Source organism: Callionymus lyra, chromosome 16, assembly GCF_982586985.1.
Source record: "Callionymus lyra chromosome 16, fCalLyr1.hap1.1, whole genome shotgun sequence".
NCBI lineage: Eukaryota > Metazoa > Chordata > Actinopteri > Syngnathiformes > Callionymidae > Callionymus > Callionymus lyra.
This window is the reverse complement of record NC_141833.1, coordinates 23,736,635-23,752,248: the sequence shown is the minus strand read 5'-3', so window position 1 is coordinate 23,752,248 and position 15,614 is coordinate 23,736,635. Positions and strand designations below refer to the sequence as shown.

At 36.1% G+C, this 15,614-nt stretch overlaps 1 long non-coding RNA gene across 1 annotated transcript; it reads left to right on the top strand.

The window, feature by feature from the left end:
- Positions 1 to 19: 19 nt before the first annotated feature.
- LOC148064216 (uncharacterized) lies at positions 20 to 3,056 on the top strand. The gene is made up of 5 exons (XR_015713590.1): positions 20 to 91; positions 1,600 to 1,672; positions 2,108 to 2,224; positions 2,286 to 2,364; positions 2,971 to 3,056. It is a non-coding gene; the product is annotated as an uncharacterized LOC148064216 (long non-coding RNA).
- The last annotated feature ends 12,558 nt before the right edge of the window (positions 3,057 to 15,614 follow it).

The following is a 15,614-nucleotide window of genomic DNA, read 5'->3' as shown; positions in this document are numbered from 1 at the left end:
TTCTGCTGCTCGTCTCTGCTCTGCTCGTCACTTCCTCCTTCTTCACCTGCGGACTTCCTGTGGACACGCGCGCCGCCTGCAAGATCGTCTGGTGAGTCAAATATATCTTAATATTTATGGTTAAAATATATCTTAATATTTATGGTTAAAAATGTCAAATATATCTTAATATTTATGGTTAAAATATATCTTCAATATTTATGGTTAAAAATGTCAAATATATCTTAATATTTATGGTTAAAATATCAAATATATCTTAATATTTATGGTTAAAAATATCAAATATATCTTAATATTTATGGTTAAATATATCTTCAATATTTATGGTTAAAAATGTCAAATATATCTTAATATATATGGTTAAAATATCAAATATATCTTAATATTTATGGTTAAAATATCAAATATATCTTAATATTTATGGTTAAAATATATCTTCAATATTTATGGTTAAAAATGTCAAATATATCTTTAGTATTTATGGTTTAAATATATCAAATATATCTTTAATATTTATGGTTAAAATATCAAATATATCTTAATATTTATGGTTAAAATATCAAATATATCTTTAGTATTTATGGTTTAAATATATCAAATATATCTTTAATATTTATGGTTAAAATATCAAATATATCTTTAATATTTATGGGTAAAAATATCCTGAATATGTGGTTAAATATATCAAATACATCTTCAATATATACAGTTGTGACCCTAGTCTAGAAAACACTGTATAAATATAAATTACTTACTTACTTACTTAAATATATCAAATATATCTTTTAATATTTTGTGGTTAAAAAAATCCTGAATATGTGGTTAAATATATCAAATATATCTTCAATATATAGTTTAATAAATATATATATATATATGATATATAATATAATATATTATATTGTATATTTTATATATATATAAAATATACAATATAATATATTATATAATGTTAATATATAGTTAAATAAAATAGCTTTGTGACCCTGGTCTGGAAAAGCGCTATACAAATAAAAAATGACTTACTTACTTACTTACTTAAATACATCTTCAATAAATAGGGTTAAATATATCAAATATATCTTCAATAAATAGAGTTAAATATATCAAATATATCTTCAATATATAGTTAAATACATCTTCAATAAATAGAGTTAAATATATCAAATATATCTTCAATATATAGTTAAATACATCTTCAATATATAGTGAAATACATCTTCAATAAATAGAGTTAAATATATCAAATATATCCTTAATATATAGTTAAATACATCTTCAATAAATAGAGTTAAATATATCAAATATATCTTCAATATATAGTTAAATACATCTTCAATAAATAGAGTTAAATATATCAAATATATCTTCAATATTCTTCACATAATTGTGTTCAAGAAAATTTCTGTTCTACAAAACTTGTGTTGTTTGAAGTGAAGAATTGATAAAGAATAAAAACATATTTTAAATGTTGTTTTAATTCAAATAAACAATGTAATGTTGACATATTTCTGGTTAAATAAACATAAAAAGTAACCTTTTAAATTGTGATTGTCTTTGAAGTGTAACTTTGAATGACACGTCAATAATGATTGACAGGTTGGTGGGGATCCCCTGCAGTGAAGCCACCGTCGCCGTGGTGACGCAGCTGAAGGCCATGGGTTCATACAAGGTGAAGATTGAACTCTGATGGTCTTGATTGAGATGAATTTACTTTTACATGTTTTTATTCAAATGTTATTTTCTTTCATTTCAAGATGTATTTTTCAGGCTTTTATTGACGGTCAATGTTTGTATTTTATTCATTTTACTGATGAGAAAAGAATAAAAACATCGAAAATTTACACCAAAAATAAAAAATATTTTCTGAACAAAAGGATTATAGTAATAAAAAATTAAATATTGCTAGAATGATGTCTTTAAAAATGTTAAATTATAATATAAATTAAATATATTGGCTGAAAAAACAATGTTGTAATAGAAAATAAAAAGTATTGGGTTAAAATGAAGAATATTTTTAAATTAAAAAAGATAAAACAGAAACAATGGAAGATTCTGTGTCACATGTTCCACCGAGAGCGACCTCTGACCTCTGACCCGTGTCCAGCTGGGCGCCATGACCCCTGCCCTGATCCAGGCCAACCACACCTCAGAGCTGACTTACCTGGAGAGCGTCAACTTCACCATGATCCCCACGAGTCTGGACGCCGGCTGCAGGATCCAGGTGAGATCTCACCTGTGATGAACCTCCTTCTTCTTCATCTGACCCCGTCTTCGCTCGCCAGGGTTCGTCCGTGTCTCAGTCCTGGTTCAGCCCGTTCGACAACGGAACCAACTACTGCAACCTCCAGTCCGTGATCAAAGGTACGACCCGGAGAATCACCTCGTGATCCGGATTATAATCTCACCCTCGTGATCCGGATTATAATCTCAGCCTCGTGATCCGGATTATAATCTCAGCCTCGTGATCCGGATTATAATCTCACCCTCGTGATCCGGATTATAATCTCACCCTCGTGATCCGGATTATAATCTCAGCCTCGTGATCCGGATTATAATCTCACCCTCGTGATCCGGATTATAATCTCAGCCTCGTGATCCGGATTATAATCTCAGCCTCGTGATCCAGATTATAATCTCAGCCTCGTGATCCAGATTATAATCTCAGCCTCGTGATCCGGATTATAATCTCAGCCTCGTGATCCGGATTATAATCTCACCCTCGTGATCCGGATTATAATCTCACCCTCGTGATCCGGATTATAATCTCAGCCTCGTGATCCGGATTATAATCTCAGCCTCGTGATCCGGATTATAATCTCACCCTCGTGATCCGGATTATAATCTCAGCATCGTGATCCGGATTATAATCTCACCCTCGTGATCCGGATTATAATCTCACCCTCGTGATCCGGATTATAATCTCACCCTCGTGATCCGGATTATAATCTCACCCTCATGTCTCTGCAGGAAGTGGACTCGCCACGACCCCCGGATACGTGGAGTTCACCAACGAGTGGCTTTGTCTGGGATACTCTGTGTCTCCCTGCACCTGAACGTGAAATAAAGTCTTCCACGCTGACGCTGTTTTTGTAACGTAGACACTAGAGCAGGCGTGGGCTGCTGGACCTCCTTTAGGGGCCGCGTTATAAAGTGTGACTGTAAGGGGCCGTCAAGATGGAAGAAAACGGAGCCAGAATATGATGAGAAAAACTTAACACACAAGTTAAAAAAAAACTAATATATAAATACAATACAAATAACAAAAATAAAAAACGAAATATCTTGAATTGTAACTGCTGTAAATTCGTTATACTTCTTATTTGTATTTTTTTTTTAATATTAAAAATGTCAATATTCACTCAAATGTTAAATATATTTCTGTATTAAATATATAATATAAAAATATATAGAACAAATAAATAAATTATATAAAATAAAAAATAAACGTTTTTTTTAAAGAAATTAAATCTAATTATTTTGAAGAAAATTCTCACAAAAAGGCCAAAAAGAGGATAAAAGTCTCAAAAAACTATCAAAAGGTTATATTTAAAGTCCAATTAATAATTATTAATAAAATAAATACCAACCCAGTGCGGTTCAGATTAAGTCGATAATTAATATTTTCCAGGGATTTTTCTGCATCAACGAGAGTGAATTTAAAATGATTTATTTTCTCGTCATGTTTGATTCTTGTGAGTCTTGTCGTTAAACACGTGACAATAAGTGTGTTGTTGTCATCACAGCCACGAGCTTTGATGCCATGAAATCATTGATTTTATCGATGTTACTTTTATTCACCGTCGCTGATGTGTGACGTCACGGAAGATCTTTCCACCAATTAAAAGTCTCACATGTCATGACGTCATCTTCCGACAGAGGGCGCGACAACACACGTGTATCTTTGCCAAAGAAAAGTAGAAATAAATAAATATATTCTACTAAGAAAAACATTGGCTCAGAAATGATTAAGGATATTAATTATATAATAAAAATGTAAGATATTGTGTGAAAAGCTAAAGTTAAAATAGGAAACTAGAACTTTATTGATGATATAAGTATAATTATATATAAGTATCGACAACATTTGACAACAATTTGACTTTAATTAAATCCTGGTCAGACTTTATCTCACAAGGATCCAAAACATTTGAGCTCAAATAAATATAAATCAATTAAACTTTCAAGTGTTGATGGTGTTGAAGTAAATCAGTGTCAGAATATTCCTTCATTTAATACTGAAAACGTTGAACTATGTTAGGTAGAACTTTATTGATCCTATTTAAATGATGTTTCTTTGAAGTTATAAAATATGATTGATTAATTGAATTCAATAATTAAAAGATACTTACGTTTTTTTTTAAACGATTAAAACGTTTTATTTTCAAATGAATGTTATTTTTACACTTATCGCTACACAAAAATACAAAAATAAACGTTTTAAATTCAATATGTTTTCATGTTTGGATTAATTAGAATTAAAACGTTAAACTATGTGTAAATAAATAAGTTAACTAACTAATGTGTTAACATTAACACAACCCTGTAATGTTCAACTAAACATGTTAATTCAGAGAACACACTTCTCACAAAAAGTTAGTTGAACACTTTTTTAATCATCAAATGAGGCTTGAGATTTGTGTACATTTATCATGAGTGTGTAACAACACATGAGTGTAACAACACATGAGTGTAACAACACATGAGTGTAACAACACATGAGTGTAACAACACATGAGTGTAACAACACATGAGTGTAACAACACATCAGTGTAACAACACATGAGTGTAACAACACATGAGTGTAACAACACATGAGTGTAACAACACATCAGTGTAACAACACATGAGTGTAACAACACATCAGTGTAACAACACATCAGTGTAACAACACATGAGTGTAACAACACATCAGTGTAACAACACATCAGTGTAACAACACATGAGTGTAACAACACATGAGTGTAACAACACATGAGTGTAACAACACATGAGTGTAACAACACATGAGTGTAACAACACATCAGTGTAACAACACATGAGTGTAACAACACATGAGTGTAACAACACATGAGTGTAACAACACATCAGTGTAACAACACATCAGTGTAACAACACATCAGTGTAACAACACATGAGTGTAACAACACATGAGTGTAACAACACATCAGTGTAACAACACATGAGTGTAACAACACATCAGTGTAACAACACATGAGTGTAACAACACATCAGTGTAACAACACATCAGTGTAACAACACATGAGTGTAACAACACATGAGTGTAACAACACATGAGTGTAACAACACATCAGTGTAACAACACATGAGTGTAACAACACATGAGTGTAACAACACATGAGTGTAACAACACATGAGTGTAACAACACATGAGTGTAACAACACATGAGTGTAACAACACATGAGTGTAACAACTAATGAGTGTAACAACACATCAGTGTAACAACACATCAGTGTAACAACACATCAGTGTAACAACACATGAGTGTAACAACACATCAGTGTTACAACACATAAGTGTAACAACACATGAGTGTAACAACACATGAGTGTAACAACACATGAGTGTAACAACACATGAGTGTAACAACACATCAGTGTAACAACACATCAGTGTAACAACACATCAGTGTAACAACACATCAGTGTAACAACACATCAGTGTAACAACACATGGGTGTAACAACACATCAGTGTAACAACACATCAGTGTAACAACACATCAGTGTAACAACACATGAGTGTAACAACACATCAGTGTAACAACACATCAGTGTAACAACACATGAGTGTAACAACACATCAGTGTAACAACTAATGAGTGTAACAACACATCAGTGTAACAACACATCAGTGTTACAACAGATCAGTGTAACAACACATGAGTGTAACAACACATCAGTGTAACAACTAATGAGTGTAACAACACATCAGTGTAACAACACATCAGTGTAACAACACATCAGTGTAACAACACATGAGTGTAACAACACATGAGTGTAACAACACATCAGTGTAACAACACATCAGTGTAACAACACATCAGTGTAACAACACATGCGTGTAACAACACATGAGTGTAACAACACATGAGTGTAACAACACATAAGTGTAACAACATATGAGTGTAACAACACATGAGTGTAACAACACATGAGTGTAACAACACATCAGTGTAACAACACATCAGTGTAACAACACATGAGTGTAACAACACATCAGTGTTACAACACATCAGTGTTACAACACATGAGTGTAACAACACATGAGTGTAACAACACATCAGTGTTACAACACATGAGTGTAACAACACATCAGTGTAACAACTAATGAGTGTAACAACACATCAGTGTAACAACACATCAGTGTTACAACAGATCAGTGTAACAACACATGAGTGTAACAACACATCAGTGTAACAACTAATGAGTGTAACAACACATCAGTGTAACAACACATCAGTGTAACAACACATCAGTGTAACAACACATGAGTGTAACAACACATGAGTGTAACAACACATCAGTGTAACAACACATCAGTGTAACAACACATCAGTGTAACAACACATGCGTGTAACAACACATGAGTGTAACAACACATGAGTGTAACAACACATAAGTGTAACAACATATGAGTGTAACAACACATGAGTGTAACAACACATGAGTGTAACAACACATCAGTGTAACAACACATCAGTGTAACAACACATGAGTGTAACAACACATCAGTGTTACAACACATCAGTGTTACAACACATGAGTGTAACAACACATGAGTGTAACAACACATCAGTGTTACAACACATGAGTGTAACAACACATGAGTGTAACAACACATCAGTGTTACAACACATGAGTGTAACAACACATCAGTGTTACAACACATGAGTGTAACAACACATGAGTGTAACAACACATCAGTGTTACAACACATGAGTGTAACAACACATCAGTGTTACAACACATGAGTGTAACAACACATGAGTGTAACAACACATCAGTGTAACAACACATCAGTGTAACAACACATGAGTGTAACAACACATGAGTGTAACAACACATGAGTGTAACAACACATCAGTGTAACAACACATCAGTGTAACAACACATCAGTGTAACAACACATGAGTGTAACAACACATCAGTGTTACAACACATAAGTGTAACAACACATCAGTGTAACAACACATGAGTGTAACAACACATGAGTGTAACAACACATGAGTGTAACAACACATCAGTGTAACAACACATCAGTGTAACAACACATCAGTGTAACAACACATGAGTGTAACAACACATCAGTGTAACAACACATGGGTGTAACAACACATCAGTGTAACAACACATCAGTGTAACAACACATCAGTGTTACAACACATCAGTGTAACAACACATCAGTGTAACAACACATCAGTGTAACAACACATGAGTGTAACAACACATCAGTGTAACAACACATCAGTGTAACAACACATGAGTGTAACAACACATCAGTGTAACAACACATGAGTGTAACAACACATCAGTGTAACAACACATGAGTGTAACAACACATCAGTGTAACAACACATCAGTGTAACAACACATCAGTGTAACAACACATGAGTGTAACAACACATGAGTGTAACAACTAATGAGTGTAACAACACATCAGTGTAACAACACATCAGTGTAACAACACATCAGTGTAACAACACATCAGTGTAACAACACATCAGTGTAACAACACATCAGTGTAACAACACATCAGTGTAACAACACATGAGTGTAACAACACATGAGTGTAACAACACATCAGTGTAACAACACATCAGTGTAACAACACATGAGTGTAACAACACATCAGTGTAACAACTAATGAGTGTAACAACACATCAGTGTAACAACACATCAGTGTTACAACAGATCAGTGTAACAACACATGAGTGTAACAACACATCAGTGTAACAACTAATGAGTGTAACAACACATCAGTGTAACAACACATCAGTGTAACAACACATCAGTGTAACAACACATGAGTGTAACAACACATCAGTGTAACAACACATCAGTGTAACAACACATGAGTGTAACAACACATCAGTGTAACAACTAATGAGTGTAACAACACATCAGTGTAACAACACATCAGTGTTACAACAGATCAGTGTAACAACACATCAGTGTAACAACAGATCAGTGTAACAACACATCAGTGTTACAACACATCAGTGTAACAACACATCAGTGTAACAACACATCAGTGTTACAACAGATCAGTGTAACAACACATCAGTGTAACAACACATCAGTGTAACAACACATCAGTGTTACAACAGATCAGTGTAACAACACATCAGTGTAACAACACATCAGTGTAACAACACATCAGTGTAACAACACATCAGTGTAACAACACATCAGTGTAACAACACATCAGTGTAACAACAGATCAGTGTAACAACACATCAGTGTAACAACACATCAGTGTAACAACACATCAGTGTAACGACACATCAGTGTAACGACACATCAGTGTAACAACACATCAGTGTAACAACACATCAGTGTAACAACACATCAGTGTAACAACACATCAGTGTAACAACACATCAGTGTAACAACACATCAGTGTAACAACACATCAGTGTAACAACACATCAGTGTAACAACACATCAGTGTAACAACACATCAGTGTTACAACACATCAGTGTAACAACACATCAGTGTAACAACACATCAGTGTAACAACACATCAGTGTAACAACACATGAGTGTAACAACACATCAGTGTAACAACACATCAGTGTAACAACACATGAGTGTAACAACACATGAGTGTAACAACACATGAGTGTAACAACACATCAGTGTAACAACACATCAGTGTAACAACACATCAGTGTAACAACACATCAGTGTAACAACACAGCAGCGTAACAACACATCAGTGTTACAACACATCAGTGTAACAACACATCAGTGTAACAACACATCAGTGTAACAAAACATGAGTGTAACAACACATCAGTGTAACAACACATCAGTGTTACAACACATCAGTGTAACAACACATCAGTGTAACAACACATGAGTGTAACAACACATCAGTGTAACAACACATGAGTGTAACAACACATCAGTGTAACAACACATGAGTGTAACAACACATCAGTGTAACAACACATGCGTGTAACAACACATGAGTGTAACAACACATGAGTGTAACAACACATCAGTGTAACAACACATGAGTGTAACAACACATCAGTGTAACAACACATCAGTGTAACAACACATCAGTGTAACAACACATGAGTGTAACAACACATCAGTGTAACAACACATCAGTGTAACAACACATCAGTGTTACAACACATCAGTGTAACAACACATCAGTGTTACAACACATCAGTGTAACAACACATCAGTGTAACAACACATCAGTGTAACAACACATGAGTGTAACAACACATGAGTGTAACAACACATCAGTGTAACAACACATCAGTGTTACAACACATCAGTGTAACAACACATCAGTGTTACAACACATCAGTGTAACAACACATCAGTGTAACAACACATCAGTGTAACAACACATCAGTGTAACAACACATCAGTGTAACAACACATGAGTGTAACAACACATCAGTGTAACAACACATCAGTGTAACAACACATCAGTGTAACAACACATCAGTGTAACAACACATCAGTGTAACAACACATCAGTGTAACAACACATCAGTGTAACAACACATCAGTGTAACAACACATCAGTGTAACAACACATCAGTGTAACAACACATCAGTGTTACAACACATCAGTGTTACAACACATCAGTGTAACAACACATGAGTGTTACAACACATCAGTGTAACAACACATCAGTGTAACAACACATCAGTGTAACAACACATCAGTGTAACAACACATGAGTGTAACAACACATGAGTGTAACAACACATCAGTGTAACAACACATCAGTGTAACAACACATCAGTGTAACAACACATCAGTGTAACAACACATCAGTGTAACAACACATCAGTGTAACAACACATCAGTGTAACAACACATCAGTGTAACAACACATCAGTGTTACAACACATCAGTGTTACAACACATCAGTGTAACAACACATGAGTGTTACAACACATCAGTGTAACAACACATGAGTGTAACAACACATCAGTGTAACAACACATGAGTGTAACAACACATCAGTGTAACAACACATCAGTGTAACAACACATCAGTGTAACAACACATGAGTGTAACAACACATGAGTGTAACAACACATCAGTGTAACAACACATGAGTGTAACAACACATGAGTGTAACAACACATGAGTGTAACAACACATCAGTGTAACAACACATCAGTGTAACAACACATGAGTGTAACAACACATCAGTGTAACAACACATGAGTGTAACAACACATGAGTGTAACAACACATCAGTGTAACAACACATCAGTGTAACAACACATCAGTGTAACAACAGATCAGTGTAACAACACATGAGTGTAACAACACATCAGTGTAACAACACATCAGTGTAACAACACATCAGTGTAACAACACATCAGTGTAACAACACATCAGTGTAACAACACATCAGTGTAACAAAACAATGATATTTTAAAACAGACGATCCTTCTGGAAGCTGGACCTGCAGGAAGTCGCTCTGTACCCCAAACAGCTCCACTCGTTCACCATCTCAGTGAAGTCCGGGTCAGAGTTCAGTTCACTCGCTGCGACACACAACGATTCAAGATCATTTCATCAGATCAGCTCCGCAGGTGAACTCACCTGTCAGCAGGTCGTTCAAGTTACAGTAGTTCAGTCCGTCGTCAAACAGGAAGGTGAGATCCAGAGAAGTAGAACTAGCCTGTGTAGTACACATGTACACACAACATCACACACACTTTACAACATGGGTGTGTGAGTCAACACAACATCACACACACTCCACAACATGGGTGTGTATTTATGTGTTTATTTATGTGTGTGTGTAGGTGTGTGCATGTGTATTTGTGTGTATGTGTGTCGGTATATGCATGTTTGTGTAGGTGTGCGTGTGTGCATGTGTGTGTGTGTGTTTATGTGTGTGTGTGGGTGTGTGTATGTGTCTGTGTGTGTGTGTGTTGTGTGTAAGTCATGCGTCAACACAACAGTCGATCACACACACTCCACAACATGTGTGTGTATTTATATGTGTGTTTGTGTATGTGGGTGTATGTGTGTTGGTATATGCATGTGTGTGTGTAGGTGTGCCTGTCTGTGTGCGTGTGTGTGTGCATGTGTGTTGGTATATGCATGTGTGTGTAGGTGTGCGTGTCTGTGTGCGTGTGTGTGTGCATGTGTGTGTGTGTGTATATGTTTGTGTGTGTGTGTGTGTGCGCGTGTGTGTATGTGTGTGTGTGTGTGTGTGTTGTGTGTGTTGTGTGTGAGTCATGAGTCAACACAACAGTCGATCACACACACTCCACAACATGTGTGTGTATTTATATGTGTGTTTGTGTATGTGAGTGTATGTGTGTTGGTATATGCATGTGTGTGTAGGTGTGCGTGTCTGTGTGCGTGTGTGTGTGCATGTGTGTTGGTATATGCATGTGTGTGTAGGTGTGCGTGTCTGTGTGCGTGTGTGTGTGCATGTGTGTGTGTGTGTATATGTTTGTGTGTGTGTGTGCGCGTGTGTGTATGTGTGTGTGTGTGTGTGTGTTGTGTGTGTTGTGTGTGAGTCATGAGTCAACACAACAGTCGATCACACACACTCCACAACATGTGTGTGTATTTATATGTGTGTTTGTGTATGTGAGTGTATGTGTGTTGGTATATGCATGTGTGTGTAGGTGTGCGTGTCTGTGTGCGTGTGTGTGTGCATGTGTGTTGGTATATGCATGTGTGTGTAGGTGTGCGTGTCTGTGTGCATGTGTGTGTGCATGTGTGTGTGTGTGTATGTGTGTGTGTGTGTGTGTGTGTGTGTGTGTGTGCGTGTGTGTATGTGTGTGTGTGTGTGTGTGTGTGTGTGTTGTGTGTGTTGTGTGTGAGTCATGAGTCAACACAACAGTCGATCACACACACTCCACAACATGTGTGTGTATTTATATGTGTGTTTGTGTATGTGAGTGTATGTGTGTTGGTATATGCATGTGTGTGTGTTGTGTGTGAGTTTGTTTGTGCGTGTGTGTTGTGTGTTGTCATGAGTCAACACAACAGTGACTCACAAACACTCGGCAGCCTCTGGACCTGATGTTCCTGTGAAGGTTGAAGTCGATCTTCTCCTCCTGCAGGTTCGTGGAGTCGTGTCGAGCTCTGAGCGTCGAGTTGGACGAGAAATCCATCTGCAGACATTACAGTAAAGAGTGAGAGAGAGCTATAAAAAGTGATTCGAGAGAGTGGGAGAATGTTATAGTGAAATAAAAGAGTGAGAGAGAGCTATAAAAAGTGATACGAGAGTGGGAGAATGTTATAGTGAAATAAAAGAGTGAGAGATATAGAGAGTGAAATAAAAGAGTGAGAGAGAGCTATACAAAGTGATACAAGAGAGTGAGAGAGTGTTATAAAGAGTGAAATAAAAGAGTGAGAGAGTGTTATGAAGAGTGAAATAAAAGAGTGAGAGAGTGTTATGAAGAGTGAAATAAAAGAGTAAGAGATACCGAGAGTGAAATAAAAGAGTGAGAGATATGGAGATTGAAATAAAAGAGTGAGAGATATGGAGAGTGAAATAAAAGAGTGAGAGATATGAAGAGTGAAATAAAAGAGTGAGAGATATAGAGAGTGAAATAAAAAGAGTGAGAGAGAGCTTTAAAAAGTGATACAAGAGAGTTTTATAAAGAGTGAAATAAAAGAGTGAAATAAACGAGTGAGAGATGAAGAGTGATATAAAAGAGTGAGAGACAGAGAGTTGTAAGGAAATGACAACTTTACTTTAATCAATCATCTAGATTTAACACACATTTCAAATAGTCACTTGATTAACTGATAATCTTTCATATTTAATTCATATTAAATAATCCTATTCTTGCATTAGATTCACTGACTGACACACAAGGCTGAGGTCACAAACCCTCACACGCACAGAAAGACTAAACAATCCCAGATTCCAGGAAGTCTGGACACCTGTTTGAGAATTCACTCTGAAGGACACAAGTCGCTGGGAACAGATTCTAGAAATCAACAACCTTCAGTAAGTTTCCACTACGATCACGTGCGACCGGCCATCTTAGAATCAAGTGTTTAGAGTTACTGACCAATCCTACATTCACATTTGACTAGAGGCGTTAACCTGAATATTCTACTATAAAGATCCACCATTTTGTCTGATCTTTGCGTTCTGGCATTCGAAGACGTCTGCGATAGATCTCTGTTGATAGATCTCTCTGTTGATAGATCTCTCTGTTGATAGATCTCTCTGCTTGCTAGCGCCCGTGTTCACGTAAGTTTGTCTCTGACTTTTGCATAATTCACTAAACGAGCATTTTTCTTAAACTCATCCATGTGTCTGTCCTTCATTCCATCACCACGTACGAGGCTGGGGAGGGGTCGGTTCATCGGAACACAAAAACCCCTAACAACTTGGTGCACGTGACCCTTGGCGTGGACTGATGGTTTGAAGGCCTTTTCGATTCTGAGACGAACTCTAAGCTGATTGTTCTCCAGGCAACCAGGCTGCGGCAACTATACCTTACTTCAAGAATCAGTTGAGAAAGATTGTATCTTATTTTCTACATAGATTTTATAATTTATAATCTAAAATTAAGTTTATATTTGGTTAGGAAAAGATTACATATATATTTTATATTAGTTCTGGTTGCCTGGAAGAATAAACGTAAGTCTGTCACAAATTTAGATTATAATTTCCAATAGTGCTTTCTCAAGCTGATGCTCGTTTTTTGGGGTATTGCATGGTCAGTTGTTGTTTGTTGTTGTATTAAGTGTAGACGACATTATCGTGTCCCGGGAAGAAGAAGCATCGTTGAAAAAAGGAAAAAAAACGTTGATTAGAATTTAAGTTGAATTGATGGGCAGAGGAGACGGTTACACGACCTGGTAACCCTTGAGAATTCTGAGTAGGGGTGGAAGTATAAGTGGCTCCCTCTACAGGGCATCTGACGTTTTTCCAGATTCCTATAATAGTTAGGATGCTTGGCCAATGGGTGATTATAGTAGACGTACTTTTTCGGTAAGCCGAGTAGCTATCATAAATTTGGGGATGTGTGGGATTTGAGGGGTCTCTCCCAATATCCTGGTCTGAAGACTCTGCCAGCCGGTGTGTAGGCCAGTTAGATCTCATTGTGTTCGGTGTTGAGGGGCTCCACAGGTATTTGTCAGTATAGTCAGGGCTAGTTAATTTTTCCGAACCATCACGGTGATCGATAAAGTCTCATTGATGATTAGTTTAGAGTTAGTTCGACGGGGGTTGAAATAGAATGGAATAGTTGAGGGTCTGGTAAATGATGGTAAATCTTATGAGTGGGTTACTCACATCAATGATTTCTGAGAATTCATAATAAATAAAATAGTTAAACAAAGTGCTCTTATTGAGCTCTTGAGCTAGCTTGATACAGCTAGTTAGGATTCAACTTAAAGACTTAAAAGAGCTTCTCTAAAAATAGAGAGATGATAGTTGATGATAGTTCTAGGGTCCTATCATAGATGATAGTTGATGATAGTTCTAGGGTCCTATCATAGATGATAGTTGATGATAGTTCTAGGGTCCTATCATAGATGATAGTTGATGATAGTTCTAGGGTCCTATCATAGATGATAGTTGATGATAGTTCTAGGGTCCTATCATAGATGATAGTTGATGATAGTTCTAGGGTCCTATCATAGATGATAGTTGATGATAGTTCTAGGGTCCTATCATAGATGATAGTTGATGATAGTTCTAGGGTCCTATCATAGATGATAGTTGATGATAGTTCTAGGGTCCTATTATAGATGATAGTTGATGATAGTTCTAGGGTCCTATTATAGATGATAGTTGATGATAGTTCTAGGGTCCTATCATAGATGATAGTTGATGATAGTTCTAGGGTCCTATTATAGATGATAGTTGATGATAGTTCTAGGGTCCTATTATAGATGATAGTTGATGATAGTTCTAGGGTCCTATTATAGATGATAGTTGATGATAGTTCTAGGGTCCTATCATAGATGATAGTTGATGATAGTTCTAGGGTCCTATTATAGATGATAGTTGATGATAGTTCTAGGGTCCTATTATAGATGATAGTTGATGATAGTTCTAGGGTCCTATCATAGATGATAGTTGATGATAGTTCTAGGGTCCTATCATAGATGATAGTTGATGATAGTTCTAGGGTCCTATCATAGATGATAGTTGATGATAGTTCTAGGGTCCTATCATAGATGATAGTTGATGATAGTTCTAGGGTCCTATCATAGATGATAGTTGATGATAGTTCTAGGGTCCTATCATAGATGATAGTTGATGATAGTTCTAGGGTCCTATCATAGATGATAGTTGATGATAGTTCTAGGGTCCTATCATAGATGATAGTTGATGATAGTTCTAGGGTCCTATTATAGATGATAGTTGATGATAGTTCTAGGGTCCTAT